The following is a 19,811-nucleotide window of genomic DNA, read 5'->3' as shown; positions in this document are numbered from 1 at the left end:
GGGCTTTACGGTTTGATATTTTGCTGTTCCAGCAGCAAAGCGGCGTTGCTTTTTGCGCTAATTTGCTTCTTTGATTACTAGTGAGGATGAGTGATCTTCCCTGGGTTCGATTACTTTGTATGTCTCCTCTTCCTGTCTAAGTCCTTTGCCCATTTATCTCTTGGGGTCTTATATATTGGGATAAGCCCTTTGTCTCCTTTAGATATTGACTTTCTGTCATGTTTGATACAAGCTTTTCCCCAGGCCGTAGTTCCTCTTTCCTTTCCAGCTTTGTTAGCGTTAGTTGCACAAAAGCCCGTTTTTCTGTAGCTGAGTCTGAACGATCCTTCTCCTGCCCCGTTGGAGCCAAGTTGGCCGTCAAGGACATGCCCATTTACCGAGGGTCTGTGCGAGGGCGGGCACCCTTCATGGTGTCATTTAATAGGCACGGTAGCCCTGGAAGCAGAGAGAAAAGCAAGGCACAGGGGTACCACTGTCCACGCAGTAGCGGGAACAGCAGGGAGCAAGAAGAACGTGCCGTGTTCCTGGAGTACTTACCGTTGACCGCGTCTGCCGCACGCTGCAGGTGTATCATCTCCCGGGATTCTTGTCATGAGCTGTAGGGTTGGTTGGTGCTTTTTCTGTGCCCACGTTACAGATGAGGATACTGAGGTGCCAACAGTCACACAGATTGTAAAAGCTGTAGAAACACAGTGGGAGCCAGGCCTTTTGACACCTGCGTTGGGAGGGAGGAGCAGGCTTAGAACCCAGGGCTGCTGACACCCTGCGCAGTGCCCTCCTGTCCCCACTCAGAGCCCAGGCTGGCAAAACCCGGTAGCTTGTGACCCCATCTGGTTGTTGGACAACGGGCCTTCCAAGCACCAAGGCCTGGAACTCCACTTAACAGATGTAGAAACTGAGGCCCAGTGAGGGTGCATGAGGATGTGCCTCCAGGTCACTGAGCACATTAGCTTGGAGGAGAATCTTTTGCTTACAGTGGAATTTCCAGCATTTTGAGGAATGCCTGGCACACAGTTGTTGCTTAAATATCCGTGAAAAGGAAGAATGAGCGTAGTGCCTAGGAAGCCTGTGGCCACCCAGTGCTCACTCCAGCAGCAACGATTGCTCCTTGGAGGCGTTGGAGGGCTTGGCACTGATGCCTGCTGTTGTTGCCACAGTGTCAGGGCTACAGACTCAGGTTGGCAGCTGTGGGTGGCTACTGGTCCCATGGACCCGTGGGACATCGGGTGGCCCTGGGCCTTTGTCAGTGCCACTTTCTCACACCTGACCAGGACTGACTTGGCAGGCTTGTGACCCACCCAGCAGGGCCCTGTGCCCACTGCAGCGCTCTGTCATCCCCGCCTTAGAAGTCTTCATCACTTTTGGAGCAAGGGACTGTGCGTTTCCATTTTGCACCGTGCCCTGCAAATCAAATGGCCAGTGCTGTTCATCACTCTTTCTCCTGTGACTCTGCTTCCTCCCTGTGGTCTCATGGAGCCGTGGCCCAGGCCCTGAGGTTGAGGACACGGGGTACTGCACAGTGGCCAAAATTGCGAGTGCCCAGTAGACACTGGTTCTCTTCCTTCCAGGCCCGAGCACCAGCACTTTCTGACAGTTAACTGTCTGTCCTTTATTTGGGAATGTCTGATGCCAGACTGCAGATGGTGAGGAAGATGGCCCCATCCATGCTGGAATGACAGATCTGGTGTCAGGAATGTGCCCCTGTGACTGCCACAGGCCTGACTGGTGCCTGAGGGTGGCAGTGCGTGAATCCCAGCCTCCGTCATGGGGATGCTATCGGGCGGGAGCACTGCTTCCAGCGTGCCTTGGCCACTGTTCCCTGTGCGGTTGTCTCTGGACATAAAGTACCTGTGGAATCCCAGGGCTGCTCCCCTTCCTGTCTCCCTTGATTCATCCAGCAGATCTCTACCCGGCACGCACAGCGGGGCCAGGCACTGGGCCAGGCTCTGGGACCAGACAGACACAGCCCTGACCTCATACAGCCCACAGTGCACTAGTCAGTTCACAAATATCTGCACAATGAAAAACTTGGGAAGTGCCACAAAGTGGCCCTGCAGTCACTGGACGTTGGGCTGAGGCCTGGAGTGGGGGCTGCAGTTCCCCAAGAGGAAAAGGGGCCAGGGCAGCAGATGCGAGGTACCTGAGGGGTGAGGACGGGGCTTGTTTGAGGGTCTGACAGGAGGGGCAGGGTGAGGGCCTGAGGGGACTGGGGGTCAGATCACGGTGGCTTCTGTGGGCTCCATCGTGGGGGAGGGGCTGTGCCCTGCAGCAAGTGGCATGGTCTGGTTTCCGAGGAGGGTGAACAGGGAAGAAGCAGGGAGCCGGCAGGAAGCTGCTGCCCTGTGTGCAGGGAGACTGGCCTGGATCAGGTGGCCATGGGAATGAGAGCAGCGGCCGGATCAGCCCCCCAGCGCCATCGTGCAGCAAGGGTGTCGGGGGTCCTGGTAGGCAGTCCACAGGTTGGTCAGAGGGGGTGCTCTCTGCCGGGCAGAACCGTATTCCCATATTCCAGATCGCCCTGAGGCTGGGAGGACCCAGATCGCAGCCCCACCCGGCTGCCTGTGACAGCTCCACCCCCGCCCGGACCTCAGACCTGTCGAGGTGGCGCTCGCTAGAATCATTTCCTCTGTGGGAGCCAGGCCTGGGAAGGTCCCTGTGTCTGGGCCTTTTCTCAAGGACCCTTCCCAGATCATTCTGGACACATGTTTGAGTCCAGCTGCAGATTCCTAGCTGGCAGCAAGGCTGCCCAGGCTTGAGCCTTTCTTTGGCCGACTGCAGCGACTCTGTGGGGTGTGCCATGGGGGCTGCCTTCAGCCTCCTCATGCTCAGCCTTTGACAATTCACGTGGCAGGAGCTGGGGCCAGGGCTGGGGTGGCCAGGCTTGGAGGGACGGAGTCAGGAGAACAAAGGGCTGAGATGGCTCTGCAAGTCTGGCCAGGCGACGTCCAGCCGGGCGAAGAACTAGGTGCTGCACAAACCGCAGCAGGAGCACCTGGTGGGCTGCGGGGAGGCGCTCAGGGGTCGAGTTGACCAGGAGTTCAGTACACGTAGTCTGGGTTGGTGGGGGGAGTGAGTCTAGGGAGTCAGGCTGGGAATAAGGAGCATGATGGCCTGCTCAGCACTGCCCACCCAAATCAGAGCTCACAGCCATGGCCAGTCCCAGCCCCAGCGTGTGCGGAGGGCCCTGGAGGGCAGAGCTGGATAACACTGGCCCCAGGAAGGCCAGAGCCCCCAGGATGAGAGCATCTGTCCTCTCAACCTTGCCTGGAGCCTGGGGGTCAGGCATTCACTGAGGACAGTGGTCTCATTTGGGCACACTGATGGGGCCCTGGGCACACTGATGGGGGCGATGCCAGCAGAGATCACTGGGTCCAGGTAGACGTGAGGTCGGCCAGCAGCAGGAAGGGCCTCCGATTTTATAAGAGAAGCTGGAAATTGATTTTATGTAAAATCTCTTCATTTTAAACGGTTGGCAGCTAATTCAAAATTTGTGAAAGCCATGTAAGGGTTGAGCAGCCGGGGGCAGTGGCCGGGATGGGGGTCAGGAGGCGGCCTCGGTGCCAGGGACCTTCACTGGAGCCCACGGCGCTCAGGACCAAGCCTCTTGGATGTGGCCAGGGCTGCCTCGGAGTTGAAATGTACCTCAGAGGAATTTTTATTTTCCTTTCGGGAATGTCAAGAGAGGCCTTTCCAGCGGTTCCGTTTCTGTGAGGCGAAATCTGCGGTCGTCCTGTTTTTCTTGGAGGCAGCGAGGAAGCCCATCTGCAGCGCATTAGCGGGAGCCAGCAGTGGGGAGGGCGCAGGGCCCCGGCCCAGGCAAACAGAACTCTTGGATGCGGCACTGAGGGAGCAGGCGTGGCGCCGGGTTCCGAGCAGCCCCAGGACTTCCCGGGCTGGGTGGACAGACCCGCTGGCCGGTGCATCTGGTACCCAGTTCCGGGTCTGAGGTTCTGTTCCCTGGGCTCCCGGCACCTATACCCATGCCTGGACGTCCTCCAGGCCCCCACAGCCTGGACAGCAAACGGCCGATGATGGTCTCAAGAGGGTTCCACCCTTGTATCCAGAACGTCAGATGCCTGTGCTGCTTTGTTCTGGGCAATATCCCGGGAGCTACCCGCGTTCTTGGCCTTCATCACCACGAGGACAAAACTGGGCTTGGACTTGTCCCAAGGCCTTGAACTGGGAAGGAGTGTGGGGACTCACAGGCCTGCAGGAACCCCCTCAGCCACTCACAGCGTGGGCCCTTGGTGACAGAGACCCCGGGGGCCAGGTCTGGGCCTCTCTTTCTTGGTGTCCTTGGTGCTCCCCGTGGGCTGTGGTGACCCCAGTGATGGGCCAGGCAGCCGAGACCTCCAGTGTGGCCCTGGCCTGCCGAGTCCTTGCTCTGGCCTGACCTCAGTTTTCTCATCTGTACATCGGGGTGTTGAACTAAAGCCAGGCCTCACCCCTGCAGCTCCTGGGCTGCTTCGCCGCCCCACCCCACAATGTTTTACTTGACTTGTACAACGTCTTCAGAAATGTTGAGTGTACACTTAAAAATCAGGAGGTTTCACATGAAAATCTCAATTTTCAGTTCCTTCAGAAGGCCTGGCCACCCTGGGCGTGTTCCTGCCAGCAGCACTGGGTGGGAGGCTCTGTGCCTCCTCCTGATGGGCGAACACAGCCCCTCCTTCCCCGCCGATTCGGGCCTGGCTCCCCCAACTCATGCTGGCCCCGCCTGCCTGGTCTGCAGTGGAGTGTGAGACTCCTGGACTCTGGTTGGAGTTACACATGCATACACTCTCTCCGTCTCTCTCCCTTCTCTCTCACACACACGCAGGCATGCACATGCCCATGCTCAGAGCAGACACATCTGCGCCTTCATCCATGTAGGAAATGCTGGAGTGAACCGAGCCGTGCCCAGGAGCTTCCCTGAGCTGGGCACCGGGAGCCCAGGGTCTGTCCTGTCTCCGGATAAGTCCCGCTCGCTTGGCCTCAGCCGAGGCCTCAGTGGCAGCCCGGACACTATTTTCCCCGTAAGAAAGCCCCAGTCCTCTTTCCTGTTGGGCACCCGTGTTCCAAGGGGCGGGTCACAAGATGACAACTTGGGACCTGGCGGCTCACTGTTCTGTGGGCTGAGCTGGCTGCTGGGCCCTGTGCAAAAGGCACCTGTGCTCCCACCCGAAGGAGCCTGGGGCCTCCGTGCCCTGAGGGCAGAACAAGACCCTCCAGGTCTCCCTGTGGGAAGAAGGACTGTGTCAGAGACGCTGTCCACGGTGGACCCAGGCCAAGCTGCGGGAGAGGCTGCAGACAGTGAAGGAGGCTGGTGGGTACCTGCCCATGCTCATGTGTTGGGAGTGTAGGCAGACCCCAGGGCCCACCAGAGCAGCCAGTGGGGAGCAGCCAGTTCCTAGGCCCAGCAGCATCTGTGCAAAGGGGTCCAGTAGGGTCACAGTGCCCGGATTGTGCCACACTCTCCAGGGCTGCCCAGCCCTGCCTGCTGCTACAGAGCCCCTGGTCCCCAAGGATGAAGACACCAGGAGGGAGCAAGAGGTGGGCTCTGTGCCGTCAGTGTTTGTTCCATGCCACCCCTGGTTGGGGGCATATTGCTTTTCTCACATGGTGTCCTGTGAAAGGAGGTGAGGTGGGTCCCAGTCCCATAATCTTGGGAGACGGCTCTACCTCAGGGCTTTGCTGACCCCATTCTGAGTCAGGGCCCAGCCAGGTCTTGGGAGACGGGACAGGAAGGGAGGGGACCTCAAGGCTGAATGTAGGAAGGATCTGAACTCACTGGTGGAGGCAGAGAGGGAAGATGGGGATGAGGCTGATGGAAATGCAGTCTGCTCACAGGCACAAAGGCCACATCCGCAGCCCCAGCCCTGAGCCCTCCCCACAGTTCCTGACCCCCAACCCTCACCCTCCAGAGATGACCTGTGGTCGAGCATGACCGATTCTGCCCCTAAAATGTGTACGAATGGCAACAGTGACAAATGACACTGCCATGGCCTTGCCTCTGACTTTGTTACCCGGTTCACTTGCCATGGATGTGAAGGATTCCCTTTCCAGTATCAGAGTCTGTCTGTCTACCCATTCATCCATTCATCCATCCATCCAATCATTCATCCATTTATCCATCTGTCATCCATTCATCCATCCAATCATTTCTCCATTCATTCATCCATCATGTATTCATTCATCTACCCACTCATTCATCCATCCATCCATCCATCCATCCATTCATCCATTTATCCATCTGTCATCCATCCATCCATTCATCCATCCAATCATTTATCCATTCATTAATCCATCATGTATTCATTCATCTACCCACTCATTCATCCACCCATCTGTCCATCCATCATTGATCATCCATTCATCTACTCACTCATCCATCTACTTATCCCCCATCCACCCATCCATCCATCCAATCATTTATCCATTCATTCATCCATCATCCATCTATCCATCATTCATCATCCATTCATCTATCCACTCATTCATCCACCCATCCACCCAATCCATCTATTCATCCATCCATCCATCCATCCATCCATCCATCCATCCATCCAGTCAGTGTCTGCAAGCACCCCAGGCCAGCCCCCTGCTGGGCACTGAATATGTACAATCTGGGCTCTGCCCCTGAAGAGTCTGGTTGGGGGAAAAGGCAGATTCCCAGATCAACCATAACAAACGCTGCTAATAGGCTGGAGAGGCCCGAGGTGTGGGCAGCTGATGTTTTCTTGGCTGGGGTGAGTTCCAAGAAGCTTGTCAGAGCTAGGGCTACACTTGCCAGGCCTCATAGACCGAGTGGCTTTGTTCTGGCACCCTGGACAGGGCAGGGTGTGCTGGCTCAAAATGCGGGCCTTGAGGTCCTGCTACCTAGTTTAAACCCTGGCTTCTCCCTCCACTTCTCTGTGCTTCAGTTTCCTCATTTGAAAAGCAGGGATCCTATGTTTTCCCCTGGTAAGTTGTTGGGAGGATCAGGCCACATTACACCTGTAAAGGGCTCAGTGCAGGGCCTGGTGCATCGTAAGTCATGACGTATTGTAGTGATCAGAGCAGAAAGCCCCACCTCCATCCACAGCTACCAGGAGAGGGTCTCTGCAACATCTCCCATCCTGGCACTTCCTCTGCTGCCCCTCGCAGCGGGCACAGCCCACAGGCATTTCAGCTGCCCCTTTACTCTTGTGATTGTCCTAAGCCTGTCTGACATGGAAAGAGAAAGGCTTCCTTAAAGAATTCCCAAGGCTTGTGCACCTCCAGCTGCTTCCCAGGGGCGGCTGCTTGCCCAGCATTTATCCAGCAGATGTTTGCCGGGCTCAGCTTGGAGCGATCTTGGAGAAACCAATTTACCTGCCTCACCAAGTCAGGCATGGGAAGCAGGCACATGCCAGAGCCAGGGTCGGGGGTGGGTCTTCGATACTGCCTAGCCCACAGGGACAGATATCCTGGAGTCTTGTAGATGGGAGTGCAGAGCTCCCTAATCAGAGCCCGCCCTGTGCAGCCAGAGACCTGCTGAACGCCTTCATCAGAGCCCTCCCTGTGCAGCCAGAGACCTGCTAGAGCTGAGTGGGTGAAACACCAGCCATGGACTTTGTTGGACACTCTGATATGCTCTGTTTTTCCCACACAATGTCAAAACCCAAAATGAACACAGCGAGCGAATATTTCAGAGGATTCATACACACAGAGGGATTTCCAGCTTCCCACGAGACATCAGGACGCTGGCAGCACCTGGCCTGCATTGCTCCCCTGTGTGGCTCTGGTGGGTGGGCACTGACGGGCTGCTTCCTGGGTAGGGGGAGCATGTGTTCCATTCCCACAGCTTCCTGACCCCCACCCCCATGCCCAGTGACTCCCTGGTCTGAAGCTTGAGGCTTGGCAGCCCTTCCTCATTGTGCCCTGCTGTGTTTCTTTCAGCCAAAATATATTTGTGTGCGTCTTTGATGCCACCAACAGTTGACAGGAGGGGGCTATGGGCTTCAGGGACAGTGACAGGGAGTGTGTGTGTGACCTGGTGGCTTAGAGAAAATTCTTATGGACTTAATCTGCACGCCCCGCTGATGTCACCCATTTAGGCCTCTTCTGACCTCCTATAAGCATTTGAGTTGCTTCCTCTGACTTTTTAAAAATCGATGGACTATAATTCATGTGAGTATGAAAGTGTGTAATCCAGTTTTTTGGCAGTGTTGTGCAGCCATCATCACCATCTAGTTCCAGAACGTTTTCATCGCCTCGGTGGGAACCCTGTACCCAGAGCAGTCACTCCCCATTCCCATCCCCAGCCCATAGTGACCACCGATCACCGGCTCCTGTCCAGTCCCTGCACCAGGGACTCATGGGCCTTTCTCTCTGGGGTGGGGCTGGGAGCAGTGGTTCCTGTTGCTGCCTCCTGCACTGACTTCACATTTCCCAGTTCCAAGGTGATCGGAGCCCCTCTGATGTGCCATCCCAGGGCGGGGTGGGAAGGCAAAGGTCACTTCAGTGTCCACATGGATCTTGCTACAGGAACCAGGAGGGGCCCCCTTAGGAAGAGGCATTCTGGACTGTTTTAACCACAGTCCCCACTTCTCCCTCCTGTCTCACAGTAATCTACTCCCTGTATCTTTGGATTTTCCTAGTCTGTACACTTCATATAAACACAATTGATAATATGTGGCCTTTGGGGTCTGGCTGGAGTCCTTCTAAGGAGTGGCCTAAAAGTTCCCAGAGCCCCTTGTCATGGGAGCATCATATGTCCAGTGACATGAATATAAAATAATAATACTGGATAACTCCAGAATAGGCAGCAGCGTGTGTGTATGAAGCTCAGGGCTGTGAGACAGGAGGGAGAAGTGGGGACTGTGGTTAAAACAGTCCAGAATGCCTCTTCCTAAGGGGGGCCCTCCTGGTTCCTGTAGTGAGATCCATGTGGACACTGAAGTGACCTTTGCCTTCCCACCCCACCCTGGGATGGCACATCAGAGGGGCTCCGATCACCTCAGAACTGGGAAATGTGGAGTCAGCGTAGGAGGCAGCAACAGGAACCACTGCTCCCAGCCCCACCCCAGAGAGAAAGGCCCATGAGCCCCTGGTGCAGGGACTGGACAGGAGCGGGTGATCAGATTTGGAGTTGGTGTGGACACGGTGTGTCACCTCTCAGGAGAAGGGGCAGGAAGGGGGTGCCTCAGGCCAAACGGTGAGAAGGGTCTGAACTCACTGCTGCAGGGGCACGCGTAACCCCAGGGTTGCAGCCAGGCTGGGGAAGCCAGCACAGCAGGACAAAATAGAGAAAAAAGGATGTCTTTTTTTTTTTTTTTTTTTGAGATGGAGTCTCGCTTTGTCACCTAGGCTGGAGTGCAGTGGCTCAATCTTGTCTCACTGCAGCCTCTGCCTCTCGGGTTCAAGTGATTCTCCTGCCTCAGCCTCCTGAGCAGCTGGGATTACAGGGACACACCACCATACCCCCCTAATTTTTTTGTATTTTTAGTAGAGACAGGGTTTTGCTGTGTTGGTCAGGCTGGTCTCAAACTCCTGGCCTCAAATGATCCGCCCCCCTTGGCCTCCCAAAGTGCTGGGATTATAGGCCTGAGCCACTGCACCTGGCCAGGATGTCATTTTTTTATAAGAAAAATTATAAAGGAGAAAAAAGGGACAGAGAAACCAAGACAAATTGAGATAATAGAGTAAGATGGGAGAAACAAGCCCAGATTTATCAATAATCCAGGTAAACAGATTAAATTCACGAATTCAAAGACAGAGGCTGTCATATCTGACAAACAACACAAACCCCAAATTAGAAATCCAGCTTGATGCTATCACCAGAGTAAAGTGTAAAGGCAAGAAAAGGTTGAAAGGAAAGCACGGAAACAGATCTATCAGGCTGCCAAAGGCAAGCCGACATTGCCATATCAGTCTCAGACTCAGTAGACTTCAAGACAGGAGACGCTGCTGGGGAAAGACAGGTCACCGTTTAATGAGAAAAGGTTCATTTCCCCAAGATGATAGAGCAGTTCTAAAGGTAGAGTCACTTAATAAAATAACCTCAACGTATTTGAAGTAAACTTTGTTAGAAATAGAGAAAATGACAAATTTATCATCATTTTTGAGAGATTCCAACCATTTTTTCCAATTGACGTTGGATCAAGTAGACAAAAAACCCAGCACAGATAAGGAAGTTCTAAATAACACAAATAATAAGCTTGACATTGATGAATTTTGCATCTGACAAGTAGAGGTTATTTTTTTTTCTCAAGCGCATAGGAAACACTTACAGCAATTGGTCAATTAAGTGCAAATCTCACAAAAACTAAGAGAGTAGTGTCAGCAGGTCTCGCTCCCTGCCAACATGCCTGCGAGAAAGAAATTAATAGCCCCCAAAGCAAAAATCCCCATTATTTGGAAATTTTAAAAAATACTTTTAAATAATTCATGGGTCAAAGAAGAAATAATAATGGAACTTCGAAAATACAACTGAATGATAATAAAAGCACTAAATATCAAAACGTGGATGGAAATTTACATTAGAAAAGAAAAAGTTCTAAAAATTAAAGAGATAAATTTCCAGTGTAAGAAGTTAGAAAAAGGCAACATTGACCCACTGAAAATAGAAGGATAAAGATAATACAAAATAAGATCAGAAATCAATGAGACAAGGCCAGGTGCAGCAGCTCAAGCCTATAATCCCAGCACTTTGGGAATCTGAGGAGGATGGATCACCTGAGCTCAGGGGTTCGAGACCAGCCTGGGCAAAATGGTGAAACCCCATCTTTACTAAAAAATCCAAAAATCAGCTGCGCATGGTGGCATGCACTTGTGGTCTCAGCTACTTGGGAGGCTGAGGCAAGAGAGTTGCTTGAGCCTGGGAGGTGGAGGTTGTGGTGAGCTGAGAGTGCGCCACTGCACTCTAGCCTAGGTGACAAAGTCAGACCCTATCTCAAAAAAAAAAAAAAAAAGAAAAAAGAAAAAAAGAAATCAGTGAGACAGAAAACCTCTGAGTTCTGATAATCATTGTTGTTAGGCAGATTCAGAGTCAGTGTTGCCAGATCTTCAGTTTTTCAAGGTAAGTCAAAAATACGTAATTCTGCAGGCAATCTCTGCATTTAAAAAAAAAAAAAAAAAAAAGTGTCAGTAGTCTGAATTTGGCCTGTGCTCCTCTTTCCTCCCAGAGCTGCTTCTGCACACAGCACCTCCTCTCTGGGCCATCTTCTCTTTGGCCAGCTTTTTCTCGATGGCCATTTGTGTACAAGTCTGTGTGTGCACATATATGTTCATTACTCTTGGGTATACGCCTAGGAGGAGAATTGCTGGCTCACATGATAACACAGTGTTTCACCTTTTGAGGAAACACCAGACTGTTTTCCAAAACATCCTGCACATAGTGTCCCTCCTGGAGGGCCGGGGCTAGCTCACCACACACACAACACACAGAGACACCCCAGAAGGCCACACTTGTGTCTAGTTAGCAGGGACCTGTCTCTGTGGGGTGGGGGGCTGCTGGCTTCTGACCTTTATCTGCAGACTCCTCAGGCACTGGCCTCATTGCTTAATCCATAAATTGGGGGGGTGATGGAGGGGTGTGAGTCCTGCTTTTTTGGTGGCGGAGTAATTTCTACATTGGGTCCTTGCTTGAAGTAGGTCACCATCGGGCAGAAATACAATTCCTGAGACTTTGGAGACAACAAGTTCAAACCCTGCCTGGCTGTGGCGGCTTCTAGCAGCTCTGTTTCCAGGACCGTGTGGATGTCATTTTCACTTACGCTGTCTCACAAGGGCATGGGTGGCGAGAACTCTGTTTCTGGGTAAGAGATGGAAAGCTCGGAGATGGCACAATTAGAAGGTGGAGGAGCTGGGATTTGAACCCAGGCCTGCCTGATGCAGAATTGGGCTCTTTCCACTATACGAGCCTCAGGTGCTGGCTGAGCCCCGGGAGGGAGGAGCGAGCAAATGCATGAGGCTTTGCCTTTGCAGAGGCAGGACAAGCTGATGAGGTCTTTGCTCCTTCCCTAGAGTGAGCAGGCTCTCTGGACTTCTCTCCCGTTCGGTGTTTCATCTGGGGCTCCATGGGTGGAAGCAATGTGCAGGCAGGATGGGTGATGCCTGTGGGCGGACAGTGCCACTGTCAGAAGACACGCGGAGGCTGCTGTGGGAGGGCGTTAGAGGGTGACATTGGCCTCCCGTCAGCCGGGGTCAGAGTTAGGATCAGCTGTACAGGGTTTGTCACCCGAGTACTTACTCCCCTTCCTGGTGACCACACGACCAACAGAGTGGCCTCCCAGGGCCTGGCACTGCACAGCACTGGACAGCCAGAAAGCAGGTAATGCTGTGTCATCCACAGAGGTTGCCTGGGGCCTGGGCTGGGCTGGAAATGGCTCTGAGAACAATGAGGTCAAGGCGTAGATCATTGTTTTATTTTTTCTTTATGGTGGGTTTGTTGAGATGTAATTCACATATGCTATAGTTCAGCATTGAAAGGGCACAATTCTGTAATTTTTACTATATTCACTGAGTTGTGCAACCATCACCACAATCAACTTTAGATCATTTTCATTGCTCCCAAAAGAAACCCTATACCCAAGAGCCATCATTCCCCGTTTTCCCTCAAGAAGTGTTACTTCTTCCTTTGCAATTTGGATGCTTTTTATTTATTTTCTTGCCGAATTGCTCTGACTAGAGTGTCCAGTACTATGTTGAATACAAGTGGTGAGAGCAGAGACTTCCAATCTTACAATTTACTGTGATGTGTACTTCTGGCTTTTCGTAAATGCCCTTTATCATGCTGAGGAATTTCCCTTCTAGTCCTAGTTTCTTCAGTACTTTTTAATCATAAAGGGTGCTGAGTTCTGTCTAATGCTTTTTCTGCATTAACCAAGATGACAGTGTGGTTTATTTTCCTCCATCTTCTAAATGTGGTGTATTGCATTGATTGATTTTTGTGTGTTGAACCACTCTTGCATTCCACGGGTAAATCCCACTTGGTTATTGTATATAATCCTTTTAATATGCTGCTGAACTTGGTTTGCTACAATGCCGTTGAGGACTTTTGCACCTATATTTATAAGAGACATTAGTCTGTAGTTTTCTTATGATGTTTTTGTCTGGCTTCAGTATCAGAGTAATGCTGGCCTCATAGAAAGATTGATATTAATTCTTTAAGTGATAAGTAGAATTCCCAGGAAAGCCATCTGGTCCTAGGTTTTTCTTTATTAGGAGTTTTTGATTACTGAGTCAATCTCTTTACTTGTCATAGATCTGTACAAATTTTCTATTTCTCCTTGAGTCAATTTTGGTAGTTCGTGTGTTGCTAGGAAGTTGTTCATTTCTTCTAGGTTATTTAATTTGTTGGTATACAACTGTACATAGTATTCTCTTATAATCATTTTTATTTCTATAAGGTCAGTGGTAACGCCCCACTTTTGCTTCTGATTTTAGTAGTTGGAGCCTTCTCTCTTTTTACCTTGGTCAGTTTGGCTAAATGTTTGTCAATTTTGTTGACCTTTCAAAGCACCAACTTTTGGTTTCATTGAGTCTCCTTATTGTTTTTCAATTCTCTGTTTTGTCTGTCTTCACTATAATCTTTATTATTTCCTTTTCTCTGCTGGCTTTGAGTTTCTGTTGCTTTTCTTCTTCTGGTTCCTTAATGTGTAAAGTTAGGTTATTGATTTGAGATCTTTATTATTTTTAATGTAGGAATTTGCAGCTATAAATATTCCTCTGGGCACTGCTTTTGTATGTCCTGTAAGTTTTGGGTATGTTGTGTTTTTCTTTTCATTTGTCTCAAGATTTATTATTTATTTTATATTCTAATTCATGTTGTAACATGTTATCTGACCTAATGATTCTTTAAGAGCATATTGTTTAATTTCTACATATTTGCGAATTTTTAGAGTTTTTCTTCTATCGTTGATTTCTAGTTTTATTCCATTGTGGTTGGAGAAGATGCTTCGTATGGTTTCAGTCTCTTTAAGGTTATTGAGACTTGTTTTGTGACCTAACATGTGATCTGTCCTGGAGAATGGTCATCATACACGAGAAGAATATATATTCTGTATATATTCTGCCACTGTTGGGTGGGGTGCTCTATATACTTCTGTCAGGTCTAGTTGGTTTACGGTGTTGTTCATGTGCTCTGTTTTCTTACTGATCATGTGCTGGTTGTTTTGTCCATTTTTGAAAGTGGAATATCGAAGTCTTCAACTGTTATTGTAAAACGGTCTGTTTCTGTCTTCAGTTCTGTCAGTTTTTGCTTCATAAATTTTGGGACTCTTGTTAGGCGTGTTTATGTTTCTAATTGTTGTATCTTCTTGATGGATTGGCTCTTTCATCAATAGATAATGCTCTTCTTCGTTGTAAAATTTTTTGACTTAAAGTCTATTTTGTCTGACATTAGTATGGCCATCCCAGCTCTCTTCTGGTTACTATTTGCGTAGCATTTCTTTTTCCATCTTTTCATTTTCAAACTATTTGTGTATTTTGGATCTAAATTTGGTCTCCCGTGGACAGCATATAGTTGGATTATATCTTGGGATTTTTTTAAATCCATTCTCCCATTCTCTGCATTTTAGTTGCAGCATTTAATCCATCTGTGTTTAAATTGATTACTGATAAGGATGGACTGAATTCTGGCATCTGCTATTTGTTTTGTATATGTCATATTTTTTTTCCTCAGTTCCTCAAATATTTCCTTCTTTTTTGTTTAGTACATTGTTTTCTAGTGTACTGTCTTGATTCATTTTTTCATTTCTTTTGCTGCATATTTAAAAGTTATGGTCTTATTGGTTATCCTGGGAATTACAGCTGTTATCTTAAACACATACCAATTTTATCTGAATTGATGTCAACTTCGTGTCAATAGTATACAAAATGCTTTGCTCCATACAGCTCTGTCTTCCCTGCCTTATTATATAATATTGTTACATATTACATTTTATACATGTGTGTCTATTAATGTAGATTTATAATTATTGCTTTATGCATCTATAGACTAAATCATATAGGAAAAAAGAGAGGAGTTACAAACGAAGATTGTGCTGTTCCCTTTATTAGTATTCTTCACTTCATCATATGGCTTTGAGTTACTATCTTACGTCCTTTTATTTCAACCTGAAGGACTTTCTTTAACACTTATTGGAAGGCAGGTTAACTAGAAAATAAACTCTCTCAGTTTTTGTTTATCTGAAAATGTCTTAATTTTTCTTGTTTTTTTGAAGGATAGTTTTGTTGGAATTCTTAGCTGACAGAACAGTATTTTTTTCAGCACCTTAAATATGTCATCCCACTGGTTTCTGGCCTTTATTGTTGCTGATGACAAATCAGTTGTTAACCTCATTGAGAACCATCGTATATGGCAAGCTGCTCCTCTCTGGTGGACTTCAAGACTCTCTTTTTGTCTTTGTCTTTGACAATTTGATTACAACGTATCTTGATGTAACTCTTTGAGTTTTCAAACTTGGAGTCAATTGAGCTCCTTGGATGTGTATAATCATGTTATTTTATCAAATTTGGGGAATTTGGGGCCACTGTTTTTTCAGACATTCTTTATGCCCCTTTGTTTCTCTATTCTCTTTCTTGAATTCTTATTTTTTTGTATTTTGGTGTACTTCATCTCTTAGGTTCTGTTCCTTTTTCCTCATTATTTTTCCTTCTACTCCTTAGATTGGATAATTGCTGATAATTTAAGTCTGCTGATTCTTTGTTTGCCTGCTCAAATCTGCTATTGAACTGATCTATTGAAATTTTTATTTCAGTTATTAAGCTTTTCAGCTCCAAAATTATTTGTGGTTCCTTCTTGCAATTTCTATTCCTTTATTGATATTCTCTATTTTATGACATATTATGTTCTTGCTTTACTCATGTTATTTGTCCATGGTTTCCTTTAGCTTTTTGAATACATTTAAGACAGTTGATTTAAGGCTTTGTCAGGCACGTGAAGTGTCTCGGCTTCCTCGGGGAAGGTCTCTCTTTTTTATTTCCTGTGAGTGGACCATCCTTTCTTGTTATTTGGCATGCTTTGTATTTTTTGTTGGAAACTGGACATTTTGAATGTGGAGACTCTGGAAATCAGATGCCCCCTACTTCCAAGGGCTTGTTGTTTTTTATGTGTTGTTGTTGCTTGTTTGTTTAGTTTTCTAAACTAGTTTTGTAACGTCTGCATTGTTCATTATGTATGGCCACCAAAGTCTCTGTTTTGTTAGCTTAGTGGTCAGCTAGTGATTTGACAGAGACTTTCTTAAAAGCCTAGGGTGGGAAGCAATACTCTCCTAGTCTTTGTAGATTGGTTCTGTGTTTGAGCACATCTTTGATGCTGAGCCAGACTGTTTACAACTCTGTCTTAGCCGTCACTTCCTACTTGCGCAGACCCTAACTGTCAGCCAGAGGTGAAAATTTCGAGTCTTCTTAGGCCTTTTCTGAGCACGCATCTCACCCTAGACATGACCATGGTAGAATCCTAGGTCCTCTGGTATGCACAAGAGCTTTCCAAAAACCTTATTTCCCCAAATATCTCCTTCCCTAGCCTTTTCCTTCCCCAGCCTTTAGATCTATTGATTGTGTATCTTGCCCCAACTGTTGTCCTGTGCCCTAGGTGGCTGCAGCTAATATGTTTACTTTTAAATGTTTTTGACAAGCACTGTCTGGGAAACCACTTCAGTCCTGGGGAAGCTCCGGGACGGCTGGAACAAAGGCAAGCCAGCAGATGGGTTAAAACTCACAACCACAATTCTCTGGATATAAGGTTCATATTTCTTTCTTTTGAGTTTTCAAACTTGGAGTCATTGAGCTCCTTGGATGTTTAAGTTGGTACCAGCAACCTACACCAGGAATGTGGTCTGCCATCTTCATGGCCACTGCTGAGTTGGAGAATAAGATAATGTTAAGCAGGTAAATTAAAACACCATAACCCACTGTCACCAAAATTCAGTAGCTTCTTTCTTCATTAAACATTCCCTGGTTGTTGTAGGTTTCTGGTTAAATTCTGGAGTTCCAAAAAAGTCGATTCTGAGATTTGCCAGCTTATTTCCATTTTTGTGGAGGGGCAGAATTTTGAAGTCCTCTATTCTGCCACTTTGGTGATGTCCTCTCCCTTACCATATGCATCTTATCAGAATCTTTAGATTTATATTAACTTAATTCCAGTGAGCTCTAGAAACATGACTCTTATATAGCTCTATTCCTCCACCCCCCACCTTTGTACTATTTTTGCTGTGCAACTTGTATCAGTTTTTGATTGCTGCTGTAACAAATTACCACAAACTTAGTGGCTTAAATAATGCAGTGGTATTATTTTGCAGTTTTGGAAGTCAAAGTCTGAAATGAGTCTCACTGAGCTTAAATCAGAGTATTGGCAGCGCTTTGTTCCTTCTGGGTCCTCCTCCAGGGGAGTGTCTGTTTCCTCGTCCTTTCCAGTTTCTGGAGGCCGCCTGCATTCCTTGGCTCACGACTTCTGTCCTTCATTTTTTATGCCAGCAACATCAGGCCAAGTCCTTCCCATGCAGCCATCCCGCCGGTTTTCTCCCTTTTGCTTCCCTGTTCCCCCTCTATGGACCCTTGTGATTACACTGGACCCATCTGGCTCATCCAGGATAACTTCAGTATTTTAAAGTCATCGGATTTACAATGTTAATTTCCCTTGACCTATAACCTTACAGATAGATAGGTTCTGGGGATGAGAACATGAACATCTTTGGAGGGCCACAGTTCTGCCTACCACACATCTGTCTATATTTGTTACAAACCTTACCATTGTTGTAATTATTACTTTATATAATTTCAGGCTTAAAGAAGCTGAAAAAACAGAGGAGAGTATGTGTATATCTACAGTTTGGCTTCTCGTTGACCGTTTCTGACGCTCTTTATTTGTGCCGGTAGATTCAAGTTCCCACCTGGTGTCATTCCCTTACTCCAGTAGCTGTGTTTCTGTCCACCTGCTTTGTGCTGTTAGTCAGATACATTACATTTATGTATTACGTGGGCCCAATAATACAATTATGCACATCTTCTTCTGTACTATTGCTTTTTAAGCCAGTTAAGGGCAGAAAAGAGAAGAAATATCCATTTATATTGTCTTCTAAAGTTGCATGATTACTTTTACTGGTACCGTACGTGTGTGGGTGTGAATTCAAGTTACCAACTGAGGTCACCTGCTTTCCGCCTGAAGAACTTCCTTTAGTATGTCTGATAAAATGGGTCTACTCGTAATTCTATCGGTTTTTACGTATCTGGGACTGTCTATATTACACTTTAATTTTGAAAAATGGTTCTGCTGGAGACAGATTCTTGGTTGACAGCTTTTTCTACAATGGATATGCCATTCTACTGCCTTCTGGCTTCCATGATTTCTTAGGAGAAGTCAGCTGGAAATCCCATTGGGATTTTCATATTTGTGGTAAGTCATGTTTCTCTTGCTGCTTTCAGAATTTTCTCTTTGTCTTTGGCTTTCAGTATTTTTACTGTGATGTCTCTGGGTGTGGATCTCTTGGCATTTATCCTATTTGAAGTTTGCCGAGTTTCTTGGACACTTAGGTTAATGTTTTTCACCAAATTTAGAGAGCTTTTTGCCACTGTTTCTTGCATCTTTTCAGCTCCTTTATCTCACTTGCCTCTTTCGGGGACTCCCATTGTGTGTATGTTCATGCCCTTAATGGTGTTCCATATTTTTCTTAGGTTCCATTTATTTTTTCTTTGTTCTTTCTTCCCTGTGTCCTTCAAATTGCATAATATCTATTGATCTATGTTCAAGATTCTTTCTTCTTCCAGTTCCAGTCTGCTGTGATGTCTCTCAGTTATTGTGCTTTTCAACTCCAGAATTTCCATTTGGTTCTTGTTTATACTTCTCTTTATTGATAGTCTTTATTTGATGAGACATTGTCATCATCACTCCTTTACAGAAGCATGATTTCATTTTTTAAAAGACATGTTTCCAAGGGCTGCTCTGAAATCTTTGCTGCTAAACCTGACAGCTGTTAAATCTGACATGTGGGCTTTCTTACCGACAGCTTCAGTTGCCCCCTTTTTTTGTGTGAGTGGGTCATTTGTGTGTCCGTTGTGTGAAACTGGACATTTTAGGTCATGTGGCAGCTCTGCATACTGATTCCCCTCCCCCGTCTCTGAGGCTCTTTGCTGTTGTTTGCGTATTTATTGGTTTCCTGATTTGGTTGGACTATTTTAGCGAAGTCTGTTTTCTTCACGGTGGGAAGCCTCCGCTGTCGCTCCTCGCAGGGCACAGCGTTCAGTGTGTGCGGGGTCTTCCTGGGATGACAGTGATTTCAGCAGGGCTCCCTAGGACTGTCCCTTTCTCTGAGCTGTCTGTTACGCTCTCTGCTTCATTTGGTATCACGCTCAGCTACGAGGCTTCATTAATTGATGGATGATTGCTCTGTTATTTTCAACAATGTCCTGAGACATAAATTGTTACTTAGTTTGATCCAATTAAATTTGGGTAGGGATGATTTTGAGACCAGTCTTTGAAATTCATTCTATCCCTGGATGAGATCCTCATAACGATGTGTTCTCCTGATTTTTTTTTTTTTCCAGTAAATAATCTGGTCTATGGTTTAGGTTGTTGTTCTCATAGAGCTGTCAGCCTCCTCTTAAATTCTTGCCGCCAAAATCTTCACTGAAGCCACTGCTCCAGGTATTGGGCCGGAGGTAGCCTCTGATCTTCTTGGTTTGCCTCCCCCTAGCATGGAAATGGAATCTTTTTCTTTGTTTTTTTTTTTTTTTTTTTTTTTGAGACGGAGTCTCGCGCTGTCGCCCAGGCTGGAGTGCAGTGGCCGGATCTCAGCTCACTGCAAGCTCCGCCTCCCGGGTTCACGCCATTCTCCGGCCTCAGCCTCCCGAGTAGCTGGGACTACAGG

At 47.7% G+C, this 19,811-nt stretch overlaps 1 protein-coding gene across 4 annotated transcripts in view; it reads left to right on the top strand.

The window, feature by feature from the left end:
• ADAMTS2 (ADAM metallopeptidase with thrombospondin type 1 motif 2) overlaps positions 1-19,811 on the top strand; it is a 232,972-nt gene that overhangs the window by 76,457 nt on the left and 136,704 nt on the right. The gene's annotated exons all lie outside the window — the stretch shown is intronic.

The sequence above is a fragment of the Papio anubis genome, chromosome 5 (genome assembly GCF_008728515.1).
Source record: "Papio anubis isolate 15944 chromosome 5, Panubis1.0, whole genome shotgun sequence".
NCBI classification, from domain to species: domain Eukaryota; kingdom Metazoa; phylum Chordata; class Mammalia; order Primates; family Cercopithecidae; genus Papio; species Papio anubis.
This window is presented reverse-complemented; position numbering and strand designations above follow the sequence as displayed.